General features: G+C 37.4%; 1 protein-coding gene across 2 annotated transcripts in view; it reads left to right on the top strand.

Annotated features, from left to right (window-relative positions):
- Positions 1-16,084: 16,084 nt before the first annotated feature.
- The window catches only part of LOC131438070 (uncharacterized), a 145,573-nt gene continuing 135,580 nt past the window's right edge, over positions 16,085-26,077 (top strand). For both annotated transcript variants that reach the window (XR_009230880.1, XM_058607865.1), the window contains exon 1: positions 16,085-16,275. The gene's annotated coding sequence lies outside the window, so the exon portion shown is untranslated. The remainder of the gene's footprint in view (positions 16,276-26,077) is intronic.

The raw sequence follows: 26,077 nt of genomic DNA, 5'->3' as shown, positions 1-26,077 counted from the left end.
TTGGACTCACTGGCAGCTGTCGCAAAGACCTTAGCTGAAAAACTCTTCGAGTGATAAAAATTCGTCACGAAATTAACCATGTATGATGCGAGACCTAGACTTTGTTGGAAAAGGATCACCGCGCCCGTAGTGTTTTCGAGAGGTTAACAAAAAATTCTCTAAATGATTGATTACAATTGAAAAGATGAAAATTCCTTACCACATCGAATTCATTACACAAACGTGGATCGTAAAGAACAATGGAATACTTTATCTCGATAAAAGAAATTGAATACACCAAACAAAAAGCCTATGATAATATTTTACCCATAGAAAGATTGCACAGTCCAGAGTGCAAGGGAACTGCTTTGTCCTATTCACAACTTTCAATTCATTATCCATCATCGTTGACCATTAGCCATTCTAATAACTATGGAAATGGCTTGTCATGAAACATCTCGTTTTGTCCTGGAATAACAATGTTTCCTATGCGGTCCCGGTCCACGGTTCACCGCTCATGCTAGACCGTGGGGCTGACTCGGCAACAAAAGAGCTACTACTACTAGGTAGCTACGTGCTACCGTATAATTATCCGCGGCTCTCGTCTGCGACTTAATCTAGCGTCACTTTATTCAGCTATATATCCCGCATCCAGTTTCTTTGTATCGTCGCTAAACCAGGCGGTACCTTGACAAATGATACAAGATTTTTTTGCATTAGTTTTGCACCACTTGACAAGAACCTGCTTTGCAGAATAATGCACACACCATACAGATAAGGCAGTTTAATTAATTTCATTAGGTTTTTTTTAGCACATAACGCCATTACCGGCACCACGACGGTTGCGACGAGAAAAAGCTCTCGAATTGATATGTTGTGACAATAGAGGAAACCTCATGCTGGTAGACTTGTAATTAAGTTCCACTGTCTGATGCGACGCGCGGATGCTGGTGGGAGGATGAGGATTTCTATTAATATTTCTTAAGGCAAATCTGTTGATGCGGATTTTTTTCTGGGGTCAATTAAAACAATTTGTTGTTATAAAGAAACAAAACCGTGGTACTCAATATTACAATTCCAACCGACGCTGAAAAGTCAGATTCATTCGACATTTTGTCAATTTCCCCGCAAACATTCGCCAAACAATTAACACATCGTTCAGGGTGTCATCCTAATAATCGTTTACGAAATAGCTCTCAATGATACGTACAGTCGAAAAAAAATGTAACCGGATTCTGTTGAATATATGAATGAGTGAGTAATACTCGCGGTTTGTTTGTGCACAATTAGCGTCCAAGTCTGTTGCTGAGAATACTATCAATGAATCAAAGCTTGCCCCGTGGTTCCACAACGAGGGTGTCTCCACTTCAAGCAGGGAGCAGGAGAAATGAATCCGCTAACAACGGAATCACCCCGCAGAAAATTTACAAACAAACAAAATATAGTTGCTCTGTTTCAGATCGAGACACCGGTTTGATGATTGCTGCTGCAAAAAAAAATCGATCGAGTTGTGTTACTCATGGAGCTACATTGAATCTATGGATCGATCAGACCTGTTTTACGTCAACCTCATTGGAATTTCCACCGTTCAAGAACCTTTTTTTATGCGAACGAACAAATGGTCTATTATTTTCCGAGACAAATGTTGCCAACAAAGAATACCTTTCTCCATAGAGATAGAATTGAATAAAATCATTCCTCCAACGATGGCAAAAGAGAAAGGAATTTCCTTTTAACTTTAAATCAATTAGTTGAGTTTTAGTCCGTCCGTTTTAGTGCTACAACGGTCTGTAATAAGAATCAATTAACTAACGTCTAGCGAATCGTCGATTGTTTTGATCGACCATGTGTGATACGGAGAAATAAACGACACTCGCGAGCAAAAGCAGAACCGACTGTTCGATTCTAGAGAAAAGCATTATCTGCAAATGGCAATCGGCTGTGTCCGGTCTGACAAATCAAAACCCACCGACTGACAATGGTGCAATGAAATCGTGTAAGTTTCCATCGGAATAGCCATGAGAGTCATTAGGTCATATCTCGACCGATTTTAGTTATATGGAAAATTCGGTTGGGCTGAGATTAAGCTGAAAGATTGATATCTGGCAGCCCTCTGGTGTCTGTTTATTTCTCCGTCGTTTAAATTTAATTTTAATTGATCCGCTAGTTTACTGCTTTCACAAGAGATTTTTTTACTTTTTAGAACTGTTTTGTTGAACTCATATATCTTATATTATGTTTATTTTATTTATGTTTAAAAAAATGTTTCAATACGATTAGTCCATAAATATCATATACATCAGATATACAATCGCTCATAGAATCTCAGGATACTATCGGATACAAAACATTTCTTCAAGGTTTTGACGTAAATAGAAAGTACTTTTAAACTAGAGTAGATTAAGGTCTGAGGCCAGTGTGTTTTAGGCTGTTTTAGGGGGCCATTTGCACGCTTCAAATCTGATTTCTCAGAAACGGTGACGAATATCAAAAAACCCAACTGACAATCTCTTTGAAATTTAGTTTAGATTATTTTGTGAAAATTTGAAAAAGAATGATTCATTTACTTTAGCGGTCGGGAAAGTCTTTTTCTGAAGGAAGAATTGTATAGCTGAAAACGCCGTCTTTCAACTTGTTCATTGAATATCTCGCCTTCAAAAGCATGGATCAAAAATCTATCCTGACAATGTCTAGTTAATTTAATTTATATGCGATTAGTGCATGAAAACATAGGTGTTGTCGCGATAAAAATGAAGTGAATGTTATTTTTGTGAACATAAGTCGATTTCTAAGCACGCGCCATTTTTTCTGTTCCACTTTCCTGGTAACGTAACGAAAAATGAGAGATAAATAAAATCGGCTCAGAAAGGCTGCGAAACAGGCGGTTTTTGGATTTTATGTGGTGTAGTCAAACTTGTAACCGAAAATATCAAAACTTTTTTGGCCACCCGGCCCATCGAGACTCATTTTTCACATTTGCGAGAGAGCATGGAGAGAAATGTAATACGTAGAGCGAGGCACATGGTTATATTATTCTAGGGAAATTATTCTACTTAATGCTCAAGTGATAAATTAGTATCAAGAGAGTCTAAAATATGACAAATCGACGTAATTACACTCCAAAATCTCGTTGGAAACCAAAAACCATAGATACGAGCATCAACAGGTAAAACTCATAATGAATCGTTTTCTGTCATTTTCGGGTTTCGAAGCTTCAGTTGAATATCGACATTGCACAGGATACGATTTTCACTGAAAACCGAAAATGACTGAAAGGGTAAAAGGAAAGAAAGAACACAATTTCGAAACTACTATTTCGCTATGTCGTTGACTGGACATGGATCTCGTTTCCATATTTTGCAAGCGGAACTGAGAGTTACAATTATTTTTCGTTATTTTCGTCTATTTTTAGTCATTGAAAATTACTTTTATTAGTTCTGTTTCCAATAATTTTCATGGTGAATCGGGTAATTCACAGAATTAAGCTCAACACTTACGTCGTTCAACCATTGTTCATTGATCAATGGGCTTTTTCAACGAGCCCTGGATGGTCGAAATCGGTTGAGTTTTTCCTCAACGATCCTAATATTATCCAAATCGGTTTAGTCAACCCCAAAACATTGATCGAATGGAAAAAGTGCGATTTATCGGTTACGTCACTTATACGATTTTATTCCCCTAACTGGAAGTGTCTAGTCCATTTAGTCTTTCAACTTGGGCAATAGTAGTTTTCAAACGAACCTAAGATTGTTTAGTCTACTCCGAGAAAGTTGAATTAAGAGTTATGTCAATCATTTTCTCAATGCTGATATCAAATTACTATGCCAATAAAACTGGTTTCGTTTAGTATCTAAACTAGAGAGCAGAAGCTCCGTTTTCCTTCATTTTAAATTTGCGAAAAGTGCGAAGAAATTGTGTCATTCTCAGCTATGCTTGCATATTGTGAAAACGGAATTCAGTTTCGGTCGACAATTCAGCGGGCCGTAACCTTAAAATCGTATGCGTTCGGTTGATTTCTTTCGAACTGGCATTTTCGATGTTCAAGCAAAATTCTCGATTTCGATTTTTACTGGTTTCTACATGAATCTCAAGTATTTTAAACTTTTATAAGAAAATAAGTGACGAACTGGCATACTGTGTTACCAGTCATCTTTCTGTTTACTGTTATTTCCGCTTGATAACTGGTCAATAATTTCCAATGGAGCGAAATTGCTCGATAATTGGATTCATTCATATCTTTATCGACGTAATCCGCTTCATTGACTCTTTTTAATAAGGCACACTGCTTCAGCTCTAATATGTCGAGGGCATTTCTTAACCATACTTAAGACTAAGATCATTTTTGTTAACTATAGCTTTGTGTATTCGGATCAAGTTGTTGTCTGGTAATTGCCGAAACTTCGGGAGATCCAGTCTCCAGCTGGTGGTCGGCAGTAGCTGATATTCGTTTGTTCCTATGGGTCCGCGGTTGACTCTGATTTTGGTGGTTGCTTGTCAAATTTGTCGCTGAACATTACTGGACCTTGATGAATTTTAATGACAGTCTCTACCAGTGTTATATTGTTAGTGTTAATTCTCGAAAAATCAAAAATCATAATCATCTATCATCACCGATAATAACCGTTGATGATTATCGTTTACAAAATCATCACCGAGCATGATAACGAAAATCGTTTGATCGGGGTGATTTACTCTCATGGTCTAAATAGATTAAACCCAATTAAATGCTATTTAACATGAATTTGATTTATTGAAGTAACGGGAGTGCAGGGTTTTTGCGCAGCGTTTGAACCTGCTCCCTGTTACGAAGGCATGTCACTGTAGCAAGTAGAAAACTTGTGGCAAGTACGATACGAAGTCATTATAAAATATTATTATTACTAACTAAACATACATTTAGTACCGTTTACCCTACTTCCCAACAAATTATCGATCAAAATATCTTCACTACGATCAAGAAATTAAGACTTTACTCGATTTATAATGCTCGATTTTTTTCTTTATCATGTTTTGAGTGCTCTGATCGCACACCGAAAGCCTGAGGTTTTGGTTACCGGTGGTTCAACCGGGCTGATTGTGTTTGTGTTCACTCTAGTCAAATCCTGCGCTCCCGTTACTTCTCTGTATGAGATTCAAGTAAATAGTTTTAATACTGCTGCATGAAACATGCTTTGTTTTAGTATTGTCTTTAAAAATGTTTTTAATAACAGCGTAGCATGTTAAAATTAATTTGAAATTGATTTTAATACATCACCCACCATATTGAATATTACCATTTTTAATGAAAATCGTAGCATAACTGATGATCGTGAGAATGATTTCGAATGATTATCATTTCATTATCACGTGTGAGTTCATGGAACATCAATATAGTGATATTGAATGGAATGAGATTTTGTAAATACTCTCTCCGAGTGATAACAATCATCGTTGACTTTGGGGATTGTGATTATCGATGCCTATGTCGATGTTATCCAGTGAATTAAAGTGGCACAATGGTCTCCTATCCACGTCCTCATTCGTCGTATGTACTCGTCATGCCCGTGCACTTCTATTGCACCATCAACCGCATTAGAGATGCTGTTTGTACCCGAAACTCGACCCAAACCCGTACCGATAGATATTGGTTGGGTTCGGGTACAGAAAAAGATGTATTTGTCGGGTTCGGATCGGAAACAAGTGTAATTTTTTTCATTTTCAATGAGTACGGATCGGGTTCGGGTTAAACAATTTAGTCGGGTTTCGGGACCTTTTTCAGGTTCGGGTTGAGTACGAGTAAAGACTTTTTTATCGGGTGCGACTCGGGTTCTTGTTTGGAAAAAAATTAACCTCGGATTGGGGTTTTTAAAAAAAATCTTACCGGACCATCTCTACTCCACATGCACTGGAATGTTATACTGTACGGTTTGTCAGTTTTTGTCACTGTTGTCAGCTGCGTATTTATTTGTCTCGATCTCAAAGGTGAATTGAATGTATGTTGCACTATTGCTTTTGTTTAGTTGTATTTCAGTAATTTTCTTTCGAATAGTGAGCATTCTCCTCTTAAACAAAATCTATATTCCTGGTAACGAAAGTCGAATGCGGCATAGTTACTAGTCGATAACAATTGATCTAGGTTGAGGAATTACAATTCTCTTTGTTCGTTGAGTTGAATAATTTGAATGTTTTTTTTTATTTAAAAGATATTTTTTATTCAGGTCTATTTGCGTACAAGCTTTATGTGGCCGATTGATGATGGATTCGTTGAAGCATAGCGTTCTATAGCACTATTATCCATATATACTGGAATGTTGTACTTAATGTTCTCGTGCTCCACATAGTGCACATTGTTATTGTCTTTTGCGAATTGAATTGCATCCAACTCTTTATAAAACTGGATGTAAACAACATTATTTGTCTTATTGCATTGAAGTAAATGCACACGTTTAATGTCAAGATGCATTTGCTCCTTAAGCAAACCTCATTTCGAGGTCGCTCTATTGTTCACTACACAATACTGTACTTGGTTTCTTCTGTCCCGAACGTAAGCGGTTTTGTTCTACCCACTGACTTGGATGAGATGTGAAACCGAACTAAATTTGGATGATTGTTTACCACTAAGTAAACAAAATTCGTTTGTTTAAAAACCTGAGACAGTCACTTTTCAATAGAAATTACCAAAATTATCATCCCAATCGAAATTAAGTTTAAATATTGAAGGAAATAATATTAAAAAATCTAGTTTTTCAAATAAACAAATTCAAACAATAGACAAACCTTTGCTGGCTGCATAAGTAAGGAGAAACTGAGACTGAAAATGTTTTTTTTTGTTTTCAATATTGCAAAGTTGAGACTCCTGAGTTTTAAAACATTCTGCTGCTATTTATAATTCGTTTTTTTGTTGTTGTTATGTCTACAAGTTAGGGACTCACAAACAAGGAGTAAACCTTTAGGTCTCGCAAACTAATTCTCCCGGATTAATTTATTTATTTATTATTTATTTTAATTTTTATAAATTGTGACATATGTGTTTGTTCTATCCATAAATTCCATATCTTTTTACAGATCTTTTTAATCCAAACCCGGTACTCAAAAATCTCCCCAAATAATACAGAATTTATTAAGCATACTAGAACTTTTGTAATTATTCGAAATCATCACCCAAGTTATGATTTTTTTTTCAATTTATTGCATTAGATTTAAACCTGAAGAATGTCACTCAGTTTCGAATTGCGTAGTAAAGGCTTTTAAATTTCAATGGGTTTCTCAATTTCAATCGGTTTTTCAAGGTTGTAAAAGAAAAAGATAAAAGAGTTTTTAATGACTTTTTTTGTTCATGGTTTGGAATCATTAACACTGTGCAATTAATAATGATTTTCCATGCAAAAACAGGATACATGAACCGTATTCGCATTGTGCTACAAAATAACAAGGCTGTTTTCGCAAACCCCATCTTGGAAGATGAATGATGCATGTTTTGCATTGCTAATCACCGTTTTTCCGATGAGGTGGACACGTTAGGCACAGCAAAAAGTTCGCTTCAGGTGCCGTGTCAACATTTTCTGCCCGGCATTGAATGTTCCGACGGCTGACTCAATGACGTTAGAAGCAACGGATTTCCAGCTGGAAAAAAATCCTATTGCTCCCATTGGCTGACATTGGTTGATCGAGCGAGAATATTACATTCAGCTATTTGAACTGAAAACGATAATTTATTAATTACAAGTTTACAGGGTTTAATAATAAATTTTTAAACACACGGTTGAATTGCTTTAATGAAAGTTTGTTTATTTAATTGTTTTCTTTTCTTGCGAAAGTTTGTGATTACAGCCACAAAACCAACTAAACGCGGCGTTCCAATCGATTGAACAAGGTACTAATTACTTGTTTCTATCACAGTAGCGCAGAATGATTGGTTGTATATGTAATCTGTATGGTACATTTACTCTCCATAGCTATAAATCAGTTCCATGTGGATTGGAAACCTCATGCAACTGACTTGCGCTTAAATCACCGTACAAATGATTATTTGAATAACAACACAGCTTTTGCGCTATTTGCCTATGTACAAGAGCACATTCGGACTCGAACTGCTTCTGCAACGACCTCGAACGACCAGACGTGCCAGTATTTAAACGTCATCTAGGAAGGTGCATGCCTTTCTGCTGAGATTGCTGAGTCAGTCAGCTGTTTACTGTAGGGAGTTTCTCCTCGTGCACTTCGCTCTGTCTCTCTCTCTCTCTTCATACCAACACTCAAAGATCAGCTGTCCCGCTGGCTGAACCACAAGATGAATGTTGAACGTAACCATTAGTGGTGTGTCGTTATTTTTATCTCTTTTTCGGAAATTGACGATGGCGACGGGAAGGCAACCCGTTCCAACTAGTGAAGCTTGGAGGCGAAGACATGGCAAGATTCGAACTGTAGATCTATTTTCATAAAATAGCGTTGAAAAGAAAATGCCATTGAACAACGTCACTCACACCGACATGCAGTCCGGTGGTAGAGCCATTTTCAAGCACTCCGGAAAACCCGCCGTGCAACAGTCGATCTGCTAGAAATGACAAAAAACTACTGGAAATTATATGGGCGCGAGAGTGATGTTTATATTTCTCTATCGCTTCCAGTGGGAGAGAGCTTTCGGTTGTTCGAATCGATCTATGAGAGCATGGGCATACGATTGCCAATGGAAAATGTATGTTTTTGTATACTAATGTTGTTTTTTTTTCTTTCTTTTTTCTTTCCAGGTAAGTCTCACTCATACAAGTTATTGCTGAAAGCTTTTGGCGTCAACATCCACAACAGTGTTATGCTACATGTTGATCGTAGTACTTGTCACATGCCAAAGTTTTGTTTTTGTCATTGAACATATTTCATATAATTGGGATTTATGCTGTCTCAACAGGTATGAAAATATCTGTGAACATTGAGATTTTGAAAGGGCTTCATATATTATCAGGTGTGCCAGTTATTATTGTGGGTTTTTTTCAAGTGATGTCTCTGCAAACAGGAATGAGATCACCGTCGAAACTATCTTTTTGTTACTGTAACTTCATGTTTCCAAAAACCGGAACTATGTTGTTGTTTCCAAGTTAGTCACATATGCATTTAGTGAAGTAAACATGTAAAAATTGTAGCCAATTAAAGAACACTTGCGGGAAGTGTGGATTCATTAATTTGTTTTGAAAAATAGCACTACTAAATTTCATCGAATTTCTGCCTGCTACAAAATAAACGAGTGAATAAGATTTAGACAAAATAATTGATTCATTGCTCTTGACATATTCTATAATTTACATCATATCATTTTAAATCACCACACAAAGGTCAGCAGATTCCACGCGAGTCTTGATTGTAAAAGGTGATTTTTTTGAGGTTAGGATTTTCATGCATTAGTATTTGCTCAGATTTTTTGAGGTTATGATTTTCATGCATTATTATTTGCTCAGTATGCTCTGACATTTCATCATGAATAGACTTACTAACGAGCAACGCTTGCAAATCAGTGAATGGGCCCTAGAAAAGTTGGCAGAAAATCCGCTTTTTTATCGACAAATTTTGTTCAGCGATGAGGCTCATTTCTGGTTGAATGGCTACGTAAATAAGCAAAATTGCCGCATTTGGAGTGAAGAGCAACCAGAAGCCGTTCAAGAACTGCCCATGCATCCCGAAAAATGCACTGTTTGGTGTGGTTTGTACGCTGGTGGAATCATTGGACCGTATTTTTTCAAAGATGCTGTTGGACGCAACGTTACAGTGAATGGCGATCGCTATCGTTCGATGCTAACAAACTTTTTGTTGCCAAAAATGGAAGAACTGAACTTGGTTGACATGTGGTTTCAACAAGATGGCGCTACATGCCACACAGCTCGCGATTCTATGGCCATTTTGAGGGAAAACTTCGGAGAACAATTCATCTCAAGAAATGGACCGGTAAGTTGGCCACCAAGATCATGCGATTTGACGCCTTTAGACTATTTTTTGTGGGGCTACGTCAAGTCTAAAGTCTACAGAAATAAGCCAGTAACTATTCCAGCTTTGGAAGACAACATTTCCGAAGAAATTCGGGCTATTCCGGCCGAAATGCTCGAAAAAGTTGCCCAAAATTGGACTTTCCGAATGGACCACCTAAGACGCAGCCGCGGTCAACATTTAAATGAAATTATCTTCAAAAAGTAAATGTCATGTACCAATCTAACGTTTAAAATAAAGAACCGATGAGATTTTGCAAATTTTATGCGTTTTATTGTTTAAAAAAGTTCTCAAGCTCTTAAAAAATCACCCTGTATATTATTTCCACTTTATTATAACCCGGGAAAATATTAATTTGTTATATTGGTTGATATTTGCAGCCGAGAAAAAACTATTAATTTATCAAACAAACAAGTGGTTGAAAAAAGAAACTCCTGCAATTTTCACCTTTTACGACATGGAAGCAGAAATCCAGTGGATCTATTCTTGGTTAAATTGTTTCCGTCGGATTCTACATGGCATCTAGGCTGGTCCTAGCCGGAGAAAGATAAGTACTATCAATCTCCTAGTGAAGCTCCTGCAAGGATTGTTGAACAAAGACAGTACTCAAACTCAAATGTTGGCTGAATGGATTAGTCTCTAAACAATTTCTTATCGTCTACACGTCATGGACAAGATTCAGAAAGTAGGAAAATGGGTTCCTCATGGACTGAATGATAGAGAGCAGGAAAAGTAAAATCCGGATCACGAAATTACGGATTACTTTCTAAGTATGAAACAAATTATTCGCTGCCTCGGATCGTAACGGGGATGGGAAGTGAATTTATTTCAGATTACCGAGCGCAGAAAATCATGGATTGACCCTGGCTAACCAACGAAATTAGCTACAAAGCCTAATTGCGTAAAAAAAAAAGATTATGTGCATATAGTGGAATCAAAAAAGTATCTTTCATTACGACCTTTTCAAATCTGGAGAAATTATAAATATTAAATGCTACCGAAAGCAAATGATGATATTGAATCCAGCGTTGCTCGAAAGCATTCTAAAAGTTAATTCAAGTTTTTTGGTTTTTTGGTTTTTGAACGATTTTTTTGTTATTTTATACGAAAATGTGTAGTTTAGACTTTTGACATCAAAAAAAATTTTTATTTTTGATTTCGGAAATTTCATGTACTCCCCCTCTAAAGACTGTCCCAGAAAGTATGGACGCACTTTGAGTTCGCTGTAAATAATTCACAAGTGTTAGATATTCAAATTTTATTCGATATACTGATAATATTGATAATATTAAATTGCTTACCAGACCTTAGCTTTCTTACAAAATTTTTCGACTTCAATCGATGTCTTGGACTGGTTTAACACTTGCCCTTCTCGCAACGTAATATTGTGGTCCCGGCAAGGATTTGTAATCGAGTTTCACGTAGGTTTCGTCGTCCATGATTATGCAGTTCAAATTTTCAGAATTTTTTTGGCCACATCCCAAACTGAAACCTCCTACTTTTGCTCGAACGCCTTCAGTATACGTTTATCCAACTGAGGGTTAGCAGGACCTTTTTTCGACCCGTTTTGGATTTATCCTCACCGAACTTCCTGATTGCATTTCGTACGGCTTTTTCATTTACTCCTTCCATTTTTGCTATCTTTCTCAGTGACAGTCCGCGTTCTGTGCACCATTTGTACACAATTTTTCGACGTTGTTCTGCTGAAGGTCCACTCTTTTCGAAACAAACTAATGAAAACGAATTAACAACTGCACAAGTGGTTAGAGAAGAGTGTCAACAACAGGACGCAGCCATAAAAATTGACAGATTCTGAACCATTGCGAAATGGCAACGGTTTTTGGTTGCGTCCATACTTTCTGGGACAGTCTTTATGGTGATTAAGTGGATTAATATGGGTTTTGTAGAGTAGCATAACTCTGCTCATACAAAAAGGCAACACAAATATCAACCGCCTGGTTTGACAAATGATGCCAAATATGTGACATAAACGCTGAAGCATGCTTTTGCGAACTAGTCGAATCAATATGGATAAATTGGTGTCAAAAATGACCCTTAATTATTGTCAGAAATTATCTTAATTCAAAGGCAACATTTTTTCAATGAAAATATTTCGATGAAAGAGAAAGGCATTATCACACCACTAGGTGGATAAGGAATGCATATGAATTTAAGCCCCGACTGTTGCAAGTGTTTGCTAATGTGCGGCATGAGGACTTAAATAAAAGCCTTAATTTTAACTTTTTTCGAAAACGGAATGAAATAGCAGAAATGAAAATTTGTGAAAGAAAAATTCCCAAGCACGAGACTCTATCGTGCAACTACCAATTGAACTACTCTGGATATTGTGAAAAACAAATACAAAAAAAAAGTTTTAGCGATTTCTCCGGAAGCCGTTTCGCCGATATGGCCATTTCGACGAATGATATTTCACTGAAGGGCATTTCATCAAAAGGTTCTTTTCACCAAATCATATAATTGTCGTGTTGAGATTTATATCTAGCAAAATTTCATCTTTATATTGTTGATCGAAGCCGATTTGTTAACCGGAAAAGTACATTTCACATTTTCTCCATTTTGAAAAACGGATCAAACAATTTCCTTATTTGAATTTACTCTGTATTTAACGAAAAAAATTCGAGAAAAAGACTTATGAACGGAACTATGAAATGAAAAATACTACTTAAAAGTTCCCGCAGAGTGAACTTTCCGAAGATTTATTCTATACGATCAATCTTGTCGGAGATTGCTGAGCTGATTTCAACGAGCTTAAGTTTATTTAAAAGCTATTATTGAATTGTGAATAAAGTTTGAAGATTAAATGGCGTTAGGTTTTGAAGACATGATCGTAGAAGTAACGTAACCGACAAACCGCGCTTTTTTAGCTGTACGCTTTTTTTTCTCTGAGATGGCTTAACCGATTTCAATAAGCTTAGGTTCATTTGCAAGCTTCTATTGAAAATTGTGGATCTAGTTTGAAGATCAAGTGGCTGACGCTTCCGGTTCCGCAGATATGATCGAAGAAGTGACGTTTAGGCTTATTTGAAAGCTACTATTAGATTATTTATCAGGTTCTTTGATCATATGACTAACTTTTCCGGTTATGTAGATATAATCGTATAAGTGACGCAACCGACAAATAGCATCATTTTCTATTCGCACAACTTTATTAGATTTGACCAATGGTATCTCCAGAACAGGAAGTTCAAATTTAGTATTTGCATTACATGTGGTTTGAGGAATGTGCCGAACATGTTACGCAAGCGCTTTTGTTATCTACCGGAATCAATCTCAATGAATTTGTATCAAAAATGAGCCCAAATTCGTGTTAGAATTTATCTTATTAAAAAAAAGGTTTTGATGAGACTGGCTAAGTGACAGAAGAAAGGTATTATCACACTACTATGTGGATTATTAATATTTTTCTTCAGTTTAATTCATACTGAATAAAGAAATTCTACTCACTCAGGTTTCTTTTTTAGCTAATAAAAATTACCGGAACTTTCGTTTGATTCTTTCCAAGATATTTTGCGTAGTCTCTTTGGTCACTTTCTAGCCGCGAATCGCCAGTTCGAATTTAACTACGTCTCTCTGGTAACTGTCTTTCATGTTTTCTTCAAGTCTCGCATTTCTCGGTGCTCTGGTGAGATGAGAAGATATATGCTCTTGGATATCATCTGAATGTTTTACACAACCTGCCACTCTATGGCCTTCTTCTATAATGGCAAGAAGCCAAATTCAGATAAAACAGAACAAAACAAACGTTTCACCAGGCACTACTACACATAACTTTTTGGTTGATGATCCCAGATGCGTAGTAAACGTCGCTTTTTCATCATTGCCTACCACGCACTCAAACTTCGCCGGTATCCTCATGTACGCAGCTTCCGTGATCATACTCTAGTTGATTTGTTTAGGGTTTCGCCCCGGCTTAGAATCACTTTTACCTTCTTGTTAGTTGACAGTCTAGCTCGTTTAGTTTGATGCGCGATTGTAGACCGCACTCCCTGCTTGTTCTCGTTATATAAAACGGAGAAGTCCTATTGAAATAACTGGTCATTGTTATCGATGTTTTTGTGACCTGGGGAATTCAATTTTCCCCCATTCCCAGTCTACTTTGCTGTCTACAAGTGACACTCAAATAACGTTGGAGACCGTTGATTTAGACACATTCTACAACATTACCAGTCCGTGCGAGTAGTCCGAATTTTCACCATGTCCGAGCAGGATTTTAACATGTTGTGCCTGTTGTTTTTGTTGTAGTAGGTATATGTTTTAAATGAGGGTAGTAGGTATATGTTTTAACGAACAATGAAAAACAAAGGTTTGCTCACCTTTACGACATCTAAGGTAGACAACGTGAACAATTCCCTACGAGTGTTGACCCAAATTTTTTGTTTGATTTTTACTTTTAAAAATACACTTTAAATTCAAATGTCTCAAAAAAAAAATTATTTTTGTTTTTGGATATGTTATAGCTAAAGTCTACTAAAGTATTTTACTGCTTTCAAATTTCTTGAATGGAGAGGTAATATTTGAAAAAGTTACAAATTTTCAAAATTAAGGAAATTTTTGAAAATCATGAAATTTTTTTGCCTTTCTCACATAGAAAGGTTATGCAATCACTGTGAAAACCGACTTTTGAACCGAGGCCCGGAGAGCCGAATGTCATATACCATTCGACTCAGTTCGTCGAGTACGCAAAATGTCTGTGTGTGTTTGTGTAACGTTTTTTGCACTAACTTTTCTCGGAGATGGCTGAACCGATTTTCACAAACTTAGATTCAAATGAAAGATCTTGTGGTTCCATACAAAATTCCTGAATGTCATTTGGATCCGACTTCCGGTTCCGGAATTATGGGGTAAAATGTGCAAAAAATTGTAAAAATAAAAGCACTAACTTTTCTCAGAGATGGCTGAACCGATTTTTACAAACTTAGATTCAAATGAAAGGTCTTGAGGTCCCATACAAAATTCCTCAATATTATTTGGTTCGGGAGTTATGGGGTAAAATGTGCAAAAAAAAGAAAATATTTGTTCTAACTTTTCTCATAGATGGCGCGAACGATTTTCACAAACTTAGGTTCAAATGAAAGATCCTGTGGTCCCATACATAGTTCCTGAATTTCATGCGGATCCGACTTTAGGATCCGGAAATATAGGGTAAAGTGGGTTGAAAATTGTATACCATCACTAAAAATGGGGATAAACCTTGAAAAAATTTCTAAATCGACCTCAAATGTTTTCCAATTGATAGTTTTTATCAGTAGACGATCAAACAAATCGATTTCGGTTATTCTTTTAAGAATAAGAAAATTATTTTGAAGAATACCACAGTATTATATATGATAGTATGATTAATATGAGAAAGGCATCATTACACCACTAGGTGGATTAAAACAGGTTTTTTAATTTATTTTTCAACAAAAAAAAATAAATTTGAAAAAAAAAAAACAGGAAGTTTGTAACGGTTTTGGATGATCTTTCAATTTTCCCGCATGTAAAAATACCATCAGGTTGTGTTTGGTTTTTTAATGAACGAAGAAAAACAAAGATGTCAAGTTAAAGTTTACCAATTTATGTGGAATGTCATTCATTGTTCATTTTTATTTTATTTTATTGTCTTGAAATAAAATAACATTACATCTTAATAATAAATAATAGGACTGAAAAGTCATTGTTTGTGGCAAGGAAAAGTTTCGACCGAGAATCATTCCTGGTCGGGGCTTAAACATACGACAATTGGCTTGTAAGACCAGTGCCCTATGTGTTGAACACTCAATTAAAAATTTTGCAATGTAATCTTATATCCAATCCATTACTTTTGTACTCATTGAAGTAAAATACAATGACATATCCTTTTTAGTGCATTCTGAAGCTCGATCTGTATTAAAAGCAAGCAGCAGAGCTATTGTTTCAAATAAGCTTCTGAGAGTCCGGTAAACGTGCTTTGCAATCATCGTTTAACCCTCAACGCGTGAGCGAGCTTTGGCTCAGCCGCGAGCTTTTCGGCACCGCTGCTCATGTTCTGCAACGCAAATTCTCCCAGTACTCACCGATCGCAAAACGCATCGCGAGAATGAGTGCAAGCTTTCCCCGAGCAGCAGCAGCAGCAACAGGTCTATTGGCCGAACCGAGCGGCTTTAGGTGCCAGTTGTCTTCGGTATCGCGCTCAAAACAGACGTTAAAAGTTTGATCTGGAACATCGCGTGCGTGCGTTTTCCACTGAGTGTTTTCCTCGCTCTCTGCCGTGTGGTGTTGTCTTGGGGGCTACACAGCCCACAGGCTCCGATAGCACAGGAGCGTAGAAGCTTTCGAGGTGCTGGACGGCGTACTGTTTGAAAAGTTAGTGTTTGTTTCGGTTTAGAGTAGAATAATGTCAACTAATTCTGTGCCTAGAAAATTCGTGACGGCTAGGGTGAAGTCGCCCGATAAGCGACGAACCTACGCTTTTCTGACTTGCCGTGCGAGTGTGTGTGTGTGTGGGGGCTGATTTGGGATTAAATCCGTTGTGCCAGCTCCATCATCTGTCCTCCGGAGCGCGAGTCACGAGATCGATTAAAACATGAGACTCTTGAACTTGAAGATACGAGCGAAGTAGGAGAATGATGTGATAAAAAAGCAGAGGTCTGACACGGCAAGGACGGAAAGGAAGTAGTTATTTTATGTACTTTCTTTTCCCCGAGCAAAAGACAAGTCGGAAAAAAACACTCGCACACTGCGACATGCAAAGCTGCGGATGCTAACTCGTTTCTTTTTTTTCTTAATGGGGAAGTCAATCGGTATCAGGCCAGAGCATCGTAGCACTTTTTAGGTGGTCATCAGCTGTGATATTTTTTTTTTTGAAAGTAACAATCAAAACAGTGCTACAGTGAGAGGATTTATGAGGCACGTGATTTTTTTCTCCTAATGCTCGATGGAAGGAAAACTGTAACAAACGATTCACGAAAGCACCATTAACAAAGATGCTGGTTAAGCATTATGCAACCGTAGCAAAGGGGCCTTTTTTTTCGAACTTTGTGTTGTGAAAATAGAATGAAAACTAACCGAAGAACCGTAGATGAAAATCTCCAAAGTACATAGGCAATTCACTAGCGCTGTTTTCATTGGTATTGGTTGAAGGTAGACAGTGAGCGTCAAAAGTGCAATCCGTGGAACAGAAGGAAGAAGCAAAATTAAATAATACATATCGCACCGTCTTGCACTTACCATGTACTCTTTCATGTACCTGCTTAGTGCTGTTGAAATAATGAAAATGTGTTTTTTTTCTGTTTTTTTACTTCTGTGGTTGTGCAGTGCAGTGAAAGAAGTCAACGAAAATGAAAATAAATTCGAGAAAAAAAGCCATTTTTATTGTAATTGTGAACCCGTAATTGCAGTTGCAGTTTCTGTGGCGCCCATTATGTGACATGATTAAATTTGTAGCGTTTTTTTTCTACATGCTCGCTGCGATTTGATACGGTAACATGAAACCCTGTTCCGATTCCACTATTGGTCGACACTCCTTCATTCAAGAGGCATACATGAACCAGTTGAAAAGCGATAGTTTTTTTGCGCGCGAAACCAGGCACGGACTGACACAGGAGAAAATGCATTTGCTGTTGATTGATACCAGTACACTGACGCTCGACAGTACGGAATCAAGACAGCAGGTTCCTGGAGAAGACGACGATGCTCATGAAACAGCGCTCGTGAATTGCTTGACATCGGACAGCTGTGAACCCGTTCGATGGCATTTTGGTGGACGGATTGTAAACGCAACAGGTGGGAGCTTGAAATTATTTGTAACAGAACTTTGTATCGAGTTTGCAAATAGTTTATTCGTCGGACGCGGATTCTTTCTACCCATTTCTCGCTTCGAGTCTCCCATTCATTCAACGAAGCCCTTATTTTGTTTAAAGTTTGTATTGCACAAATTTTGGACTGATGAAATCAACTGTGACTTTGTTTCTATTTTGAATCACGTAATGTTTACCAATAAACGGACGGTAGTTAGAAATCACGCGTTTCCCTATTTTACGACTGTAGTTATAGTGTTTTTTTTTAGCTACATTCAACCATTGAGTTAGTCTCGTCTTTAATTTGATTTCATGTTGTTTCGGTTGTGTTAGCAATAGCCTAATTGCTCAAATGTTGTCTACTTTTAAGTTTTCCTTTTTCGAATGAATCGACGATTTTTTTTACTTTGTACTTATTTGTATCTCGGTCCGAGTTTCCAATATTCAAGTGCGGCCATTGATTAGCTCAGAAATATCAATGAGATGTCACCCTTTACACCATGCAGCACGCAAAATATTGTGTTTGCTATCTGATTATAGTCTAACACTCCCACACTACTAAGGGGGTAAAAAGTTGCGCGGACTACCAAGGGTACCATGAAAAGTGGAAAGGCTAATTTTGGCTGACTATATCTCAGCTAGTTTATTGCCATTAGAAAGATGAATTCATTGAAAATTAAATAAACTAACAGTTATCGTAAATAGAGTTACCATGAAAAGTGAAAACTGAAAGTCTTTTGAAAAAATTGGGAACGCTTATTTTGACTGACCATATCTCAGCCGTTAGTAGTTCGATTTTCAAAATTTTATAATCATTTGAAAGATGCTTAGATGTTCACTTTGAATTTCACATGTGAATGTGGAAATATGCGGACTCAGCTATGTCCTGAATATCTCTCTGATTTTGAAAATTCCTTTCAATTTTTTTTGTGTGAACATGCAAAAATTTTCTTTCTCAAATTTTAGCTGGAGCAATTTTCAATCGATTGATGAACAAAAATGCTTAGATGGTTGCTAGACCATCTAGAGTAGAGTTGTAGAATGTTAACCATATAATAGTTCTACGTTATTAAATATCGATTTTTGGTAATTTTTTAGTAACTTTGAAAAAATTTTCTTCTGGAAATTATAGCTTGTATCAATATCAAGCAGGGAGAATGCAAAGGTACTTATTCTTTTGCTTATCACTACTCAAAAAGTACCGAGTATTTTTAATATTCAAAAATTTGTGAGAAAACATCTTGTCAGATCAAAACTATCAAAACATAAATCTTCATTCCTTGTAACTGGTATCAACGCAATCTATTGGTATGTATAAAAAATATAAAAATAAGTTTTTCTTACGTATTAATTTTGCTGTATGCGTCAAATTTTATATGTTATGCTTTCGTCAAAACAAGTTGTCAATTTAAAGTCACACTAAAGGCTTAAATACACTTCAGCATTATGACGTCTAGGAGAAATGCTTGATTTATTTGAAGGGTTTTTAAAACTTCTCGCAGGGGACGGGTATGGCGTGCTGGGTAAGTCGATGCCTTTCACGCAGCCCACCTGGGTTCGATCCCCCCCAACCCCGCACATAGGGTCAAAAATCTTTTCTGACCCGAAGAGGTAAATGACCTCAAGATTAAAACCTCTATAAAAGAAACAAAAAATATTTTTCTCGTTTCGAATGAATTATTACGTACAAACCAATTCGCACCCTCTCATTCTGCTACTAACGCTACTAAGGCATGAAATGGGAAAATCATCTTAAAGTGTTACTCTCTTTACTTAGTTACTAAGTTTTTGGTAGTCACTACTAACATCGGAATAATAGACAGATTAATTGGTTGTCTTTAAATAGTGAATTAAAATTTGCCTGCATCTTTGGAGTAATAACATACGAGGTCTGTTCAAAAAGTACCCGGAATTCTCATTTTTCTAAAAAAATATTTATTTATTCGTCTACATCTATATGGTCCCCTTCAAAGTAATCCCCCCTAGATATAATACACTTATGCCAGCGTTTTTTCCAGTCTTCGAAACACCCCTGATAGTCACTTTTTGTAATGCTCTGTAGCACTCTCAGCGATTCTGCCTTTATCTCTTCAATCGATAAAAAACGCTGTCCTTTCATGGGTCTCTTCAACTTTGGGAACAGGAAAAAATCACACGGAGCGATATCTGGTGAATAAGGAGGTTGCGGCATGATTAAAGTCTTGTTTTTAGCCAAAAAATCACGATCGAAATTCAGCAGTTTTGGAACGAATTTTGCTGCCACTCGTTTCATGCCCAAAACATTTGAGAAAATATGATGGCATGAGCCAACTGATATGCCAACTTCATCGGCAACTTCTCTAATAGTGATTCGACGATCATCCATAATCATTTTTTCCACTTTTCCCACATTTTCAACGATTATTGACGTGCTGGGTCGACCGGAGCGTTCGTCGTCTTCAACGTCTTCGCGGCCATCTTGGAAACGTTTATACCACTCGTAAACACTTGTTTTTTTCATAGCAGACTCACCGTAGGCTCTCTGTAACATTTCGCACACTTGGTTACACTTTATTTCATTTTTCACGCAAAATTTAATACAAATTCTCTGACTCTTCAATTCTTCCATTGTTTAAACTAACAAAAATCGCCGAGCTCAAAAAAACACGTCTACACCAGCCGCTACAATACAGAATGTAAACAATGAATACAGCTGAAAATTTCACCATACATCAAGGACATATGTACCAACACAATAAAAAAAAATTTTGACCACCGGACTCTCCAGACGCGCGCAATTAAAAAATTCCGGGAACTTTTTGAACAGACCTCGTAAGTTTTACTTCTCGAGCCAGCTTCTAGTAGGAGGATTTCTTAAGCAACTCTTCGTGTCCGGAATTAAGTTTTGTATCATCACACAACTGTTATAGGTTGTTCATCAAGTATGTTTTTTCACAGTTTTGATATAATATATTCAAATTTTATCCATTATCAAAGTTTGGGCAAGCTTCTCTTCATTGATTTTGTAAACATTTGTTCACTTCTATGTGAAGTTAAGAACCGATTATGACCCTCTTCCCATTTTCCGACAATTAGCAGGATTAATGTTACGAGATGTACCATAATGACATTATTTTCCACGTACTATTTCTTCGTCACTGTTGAGTAGTGGCAAGGTTCAAAAACTGTCCAAAATAAGGTATTTTTAGAATGTTGCTTCAGAAGTTGTCGGAGCGTTTTTGAAAGCATTTTTTGATGACGACTCAATTGTTCATATACCCAGTTGAGATACAAGATTGACTGAATTTACCACACGTACATATGGGTTACCAAACGAGATGCTTTTTTTGCAAAAATTTTTACCTTCGATTCTTTAAACTTAGACTTTAGGCTCTCTCTGTCCTTCGTAGTGTTCAATTTATTCCCAGTAATTAGTGAAATGTCAACCTGTATGTCTGAATAACATAGAATTATATAGTTTTCGAATCTGATTTTTCGTTTTTTCGAACTCTTTTTTATTTCGGTGAGGTTTGTTTAGAGCAGAGTGACAGAGTTCACTGACAGTTTAACCATTCACCGAGAACCTTCCTTGTTTCAACAGACTCCGTAGCCGATTCTTAGCGTGCAGAATCATTGCATGGCTACTGCAACAAACCTACTGACACTAGAAGTCCTTCGAGTAGTCCTCTTACAAAAAAGTGCTTACAGATGTATTGTTCAAAGTATTGTCCGTCGATAGCGACAACTTTTTCCCATCTTTCCGGCAATTTTCGGATCCCGGCTCGAAAAAAGGAGTCCTCTTTTGACGCTATCCATGAAGCAATCCATTTTTCCAACTCTTCGAAGGATTGAAAATGTTGATCTGCCAAGCCGTGTGCCATCGAACGGTATAGGTGGAAGTTAGAAGGGGCGACATCTGGGGAATACGGCGTGTGGGGCAAGACTTCCCATTTCAGCGTTTCCAAATACTTTTTGACCACTTTTGCGACGTGAGGCCGAGCATTGTCGTGTTGGAGGATGACTTTGTCATGTCGCTCTTGATGTTGTGGCCGCTTTTCTTTTAGCGCGCGACTAAGGCGCATCAGTTGCGTTCGGTAGCGATCTCCTGTGATGGTTTCAACCGGTTTTAAGAGCTCGTAGTAAATCACACCGAGCTGATCCCACCAAATACAAATCATAACCTTGGCGCCGTGAATATTCGGTTTTGCCTTCGACGAAGTAGCATGCCCGGGTTTTCCCCATGATTTTCTGCGTTTAGGATTATCGTATCGAACCCACTTTTCATCACCGGTTACGATTCGATGTAAAAACCCCTTACGATTTTGTCTTTGAAGCAGTTGCTCACATACAAATAGACGGCGCTCGATGTCCCTCGGTTTCAACTCGTACGGCACCCAGTTCCCTTCTTTTTGAGTCATGCCCAGGGCCTTGAGACATTTTGAAATGGTTTGCTGACTCACTCCCAACGATTCGGTTTGGCACGAATCTTCAACAAGCAATGATTCTAGTTGTTCATCTTTGAAGGTTTTTTCTCTTCCACCACCATTTTTGTCTTCGACATCGAAATCACCATTTTTAAAACGTTGAAACCACTTCCGACACGTTATTTCACTTAGAGCAGCATCACCATAAGTTTATGAGAGCATTCGATGCGCTTCAAATGCATTTTTTTAAAATTGTAACAGAAAAGTAAAACTTCCCGCAAATGGTACATAAACAGACATTTTCGAGTGTGAATAATACGAAAACAAGAACAACTGTCACTAAAACGGCGATGACAATTCGTTAGGCACTGTACACACTCACTTTAAAGGCATTATCATCTATGTATTTTGACCAGCCTCAGCCGGTACAGCCACCTATCGGAAAACGGCGGAAGCAAAGTTGTACACCTGATATAACAGCTCTCAATGAAAAGACAAACTGGAAAATGACTGAGCCAAAAAAATAGTGAACAAATGCAAACTTGTTAATAATTTATCCCAAAGGCGGGATTCAAATACGAGAAAATCGTTCTGCCAATTAAATTACTCTGGATGTGATTAACCACAACAGTAAATTTATTAGTTTGTGCTTACTTTTGTATGGTTAAAAGAGCGGCTTCTGTTTTCAGAATATTAGCTCTCTTCATCGGTAGTTCTCTTATTGTTGAGTTGCTCGTGTATCATTGGGAGTGAGACTCTGTAGTGGCCATCTGCAAGAAAGGGAGCTGCCACCAGGAAAAGTTGCAGTAAACCGTTTTTGAGAAAAAAAAAGAAAGTTACCTTAAATTCCACTATGAGGAATTTCAACTATTTCGTTATAATACTAGAATGGCCGGGTACCCATAAAAAGTAAACAGCATTTGAACTGCTGAGATCTGCAATTTTAGTTCGACATGCGATCACTAGATTCGATCGTTAATCATTCGAACTAAGTGCTTTTAAAGCTGCCTGACTGTCGGAACAAAAATAAATTCGTTTACCACAGATTCTCTGTTGAAGTGTCGCGTTTGCTTGAAACACAGTACAGTATCTACCACGTGAATGAGATTGCTCTAGTCTCATTTCACGACAGTAGACACTTCATAATGGAATGTCAGGGAACATTCATTTTTTTCAAAAACGGTTTAGTTTCATTCCACTAATCGCTCAGACCCCAAACATTTGAAAGTTGCAGTAGCGTACACGATTTGTCTTGGTTTCTTAAAGATTTTATATCTTAGTTGAACCAAAACACACACATACAAACCGAATCGAACAACTTGCCATCAATTTCAAAGTTTGTCGAGAGGAAACGATTTAGTGTGCAATTGAAATCTAGGCCTCTTATAAAATTAGCTATCAGTTATCATCTACGGTTTAATAAACAGGACACTTAAAAAGCAAAATAGAAGCAGGGTGGTTTTAGGATACTTCATTCAAATAGAAGTAATCGAATGTATTGGCCATGATATATGGCCTTATAATAAAAATTCGTTCCAATAGATAGGGATCGCTCACTGCTAACGCATTGTGAACAGTTGAAAGTTCGCATTTCCACTCCCTCTACAAAAAGCGCGTCCATCATATAGCCCAATACTTTCAAAATATGTATGTTGATTTTTTTTTACCTAGAACTATAAAATTAAAAAAAATAATTTGCAAAGCTTAAGTAGTCTGCTTCGATGCCGTAAAGCTAAGATTCATGGTTATCAGCCAAAAGCAATCCGCAAATTACCGCTGAATCATTCTGTGATACAACTCAGGATCATCTGATCTTTCCATTAGTTGTACAATTTAACCTTCATGATCAAGTGGAATCGCTTCACAGTCAGTGCAATTACACAAATATGTGAAAGCATCAGAATTATCTAGAAAGCTTAGCCTTCAGCGAGAACGGCTACAGCAGTAGAAATACACACACAAACACGCACACACAAGTTGGCTGCACCTCCAGCGGTTCGCAGATTATACAAGTGGTGTCACAGCAACAATTACCTTGCGGCTCGTTTATACTTACATAAATTTTTCCCGGGAGCTACCAGCTGAAGCGTGTAGAACTGGCAAGAAACTTCTCCAGCGACGATCATTTGTTGATTTATTCACTGCGGTGCCGGTTAGCTGTTGGTACAACCAGTACGTGCGTATGCTAGAAATGCCGAACCCGCTCACGATTCTCCAACAATGCAGCAGTAGTCACTACTTAGCCTGTAATGTGTAACCAGTGCTGCCGCGTTGTGCACTATAAGCATCGTAGCGTGACATTGTTGAATTTTGCTATGTCTGAACTGTGCACATAAATAAACTGAACGAACTCAAAAGCTTCAAACAATTTCTTACTCCGCTAGCTAGTCAGTCGCGCTCTGATTTGGCAGTTGCTCAGTGTTTGTGTGAGTGTGTGAGTGTATGTGTTGTTTTGAATTACTTCACAACTTCACGGTACACTTGTTGGTGCTTATTTTCCCAAGTCAAGTCCATTTCTGTTCATTCAGTTGAGCCGATGATTGAAGAATTCATGATGCGCCCTTTATATTTCGTGAGATTTAATTATTTCAAATTAACTTTTTGATATTAGATATTTTCAGAATTTTATTTCAATGCTTTAACCTGATTTTAGTTATGCGAGATATGCGATAACAATTGATAACAATTTGATTCATTCTGATTCGATGCTTATTCGCATTATTGAACAAACACTTTCCTTGCTTTGCCACTAACCAATTTGAGATGAAAACACAATTTTGAATTATTGTTCAGTGTGGAAATGTATGTCACTGTCATCGTTTTGGATATGACAATCGAATCAGTCGCTTGTCTTCTCCCGACTTTAACACAAGGCGTGGTTACAAAAAATGCACTTGTTAAATGATACCAAACAGTTGATTGGCAATCGAAACTTACATTCAGTTGTGAACCTTCGATTTCTTTGAATTCCGCAGCACATACCCTATTAGCAATCATCCTAATTCATGCCATTTGTTTTGGAAGCAACTTGGTGAAATCTCAATCTAAGGTCGAACTGTAGCTCGATTGCAAGTAACGCAAAAGATTATGATACTGGAAGTTTCGCTCATTACTAAGTCAGTAACATGGACGGAAAATTACCACCGCAGCAAAGGTGCACACAAAATTAGCTCAACTAATGGGTACTTTAATTGAGCTGGCTGCCGTCAACTGTCGATACGGCAAGGCCCTAAAGCCTGCCCGCAATACCTGACTGGTAGGACACCACAAAAGCGAAAGGGTAACGATTTGTGTCGATTACCATCCAGATGAGTGTGGTAGACATAGATTTCACCGGAAACATTCAAAATTTCATTATGATTGACTAGTTACTTGGATTTGCTTTGAAGTTTCGCATGAGTAGCAGCTAAGCAAGGACGCACAACACGTTGCTTTATTTATTTTGCAACATCGCGACATCAAATGTAGGATATTATAGGCTACGAAAATGCATGTCTGAAGTCATTTTTGTACTCATCCAAAATAAGGTTCGTAAGGCTAAGATTCGCTCTATGTGGTATTTTATTCTGATATACACAGTTATTCAACGAAGTGAAAATTTGGGTGTATCGAATTCTGGGTAGCCGGCTGCCGAAAGCGAACAACAGTTCGTAGAATAACAACAAATGAATGATACTGAAACTTTCCTATGCTTTTTCGAAGCCAAACAACTGACGACACTGGCGGTTTTCAACCATCTTGCCCTAAGTCATCTAAGAGGAATCCTAACTACCTTCGATAAGAAGTGATTGTATACAAAAAACCTGTTTTGCCTTTCACATTTGTATAATACTGTGGTATTCTTTTCAAAATGTTTCTCTTCGATTTTTGAAAGAAACCAAGAGATTGTTTGTGCATTAACTAGTATAACCTACAGAATGAAACAGTGCTTTGTTCGCGTAGGTCATCCTTAAGAAAACGAAGTGG

The sequence above is a fragment of the Malaya genurostris genome, chromosome 3 (assembly GCF_030247185.1).
Source record: "Malaya genurostris strain Urasoe2022 chromosome 3, Malgen_1.1, whole genome shotgun sequence".
In the NCBI taxonomy this organism is placed as follows: domain Eukaryota; kingdom Metazoa; phylum Arthropoda; class Insecta; order Diptera; family Culicidae; genus Malaya; species Malaya genurostris.
Note: the sequence above shows the minus strand (reverse complement) of the source record. Positions and strands in the feature narration are given on the sequence as shown.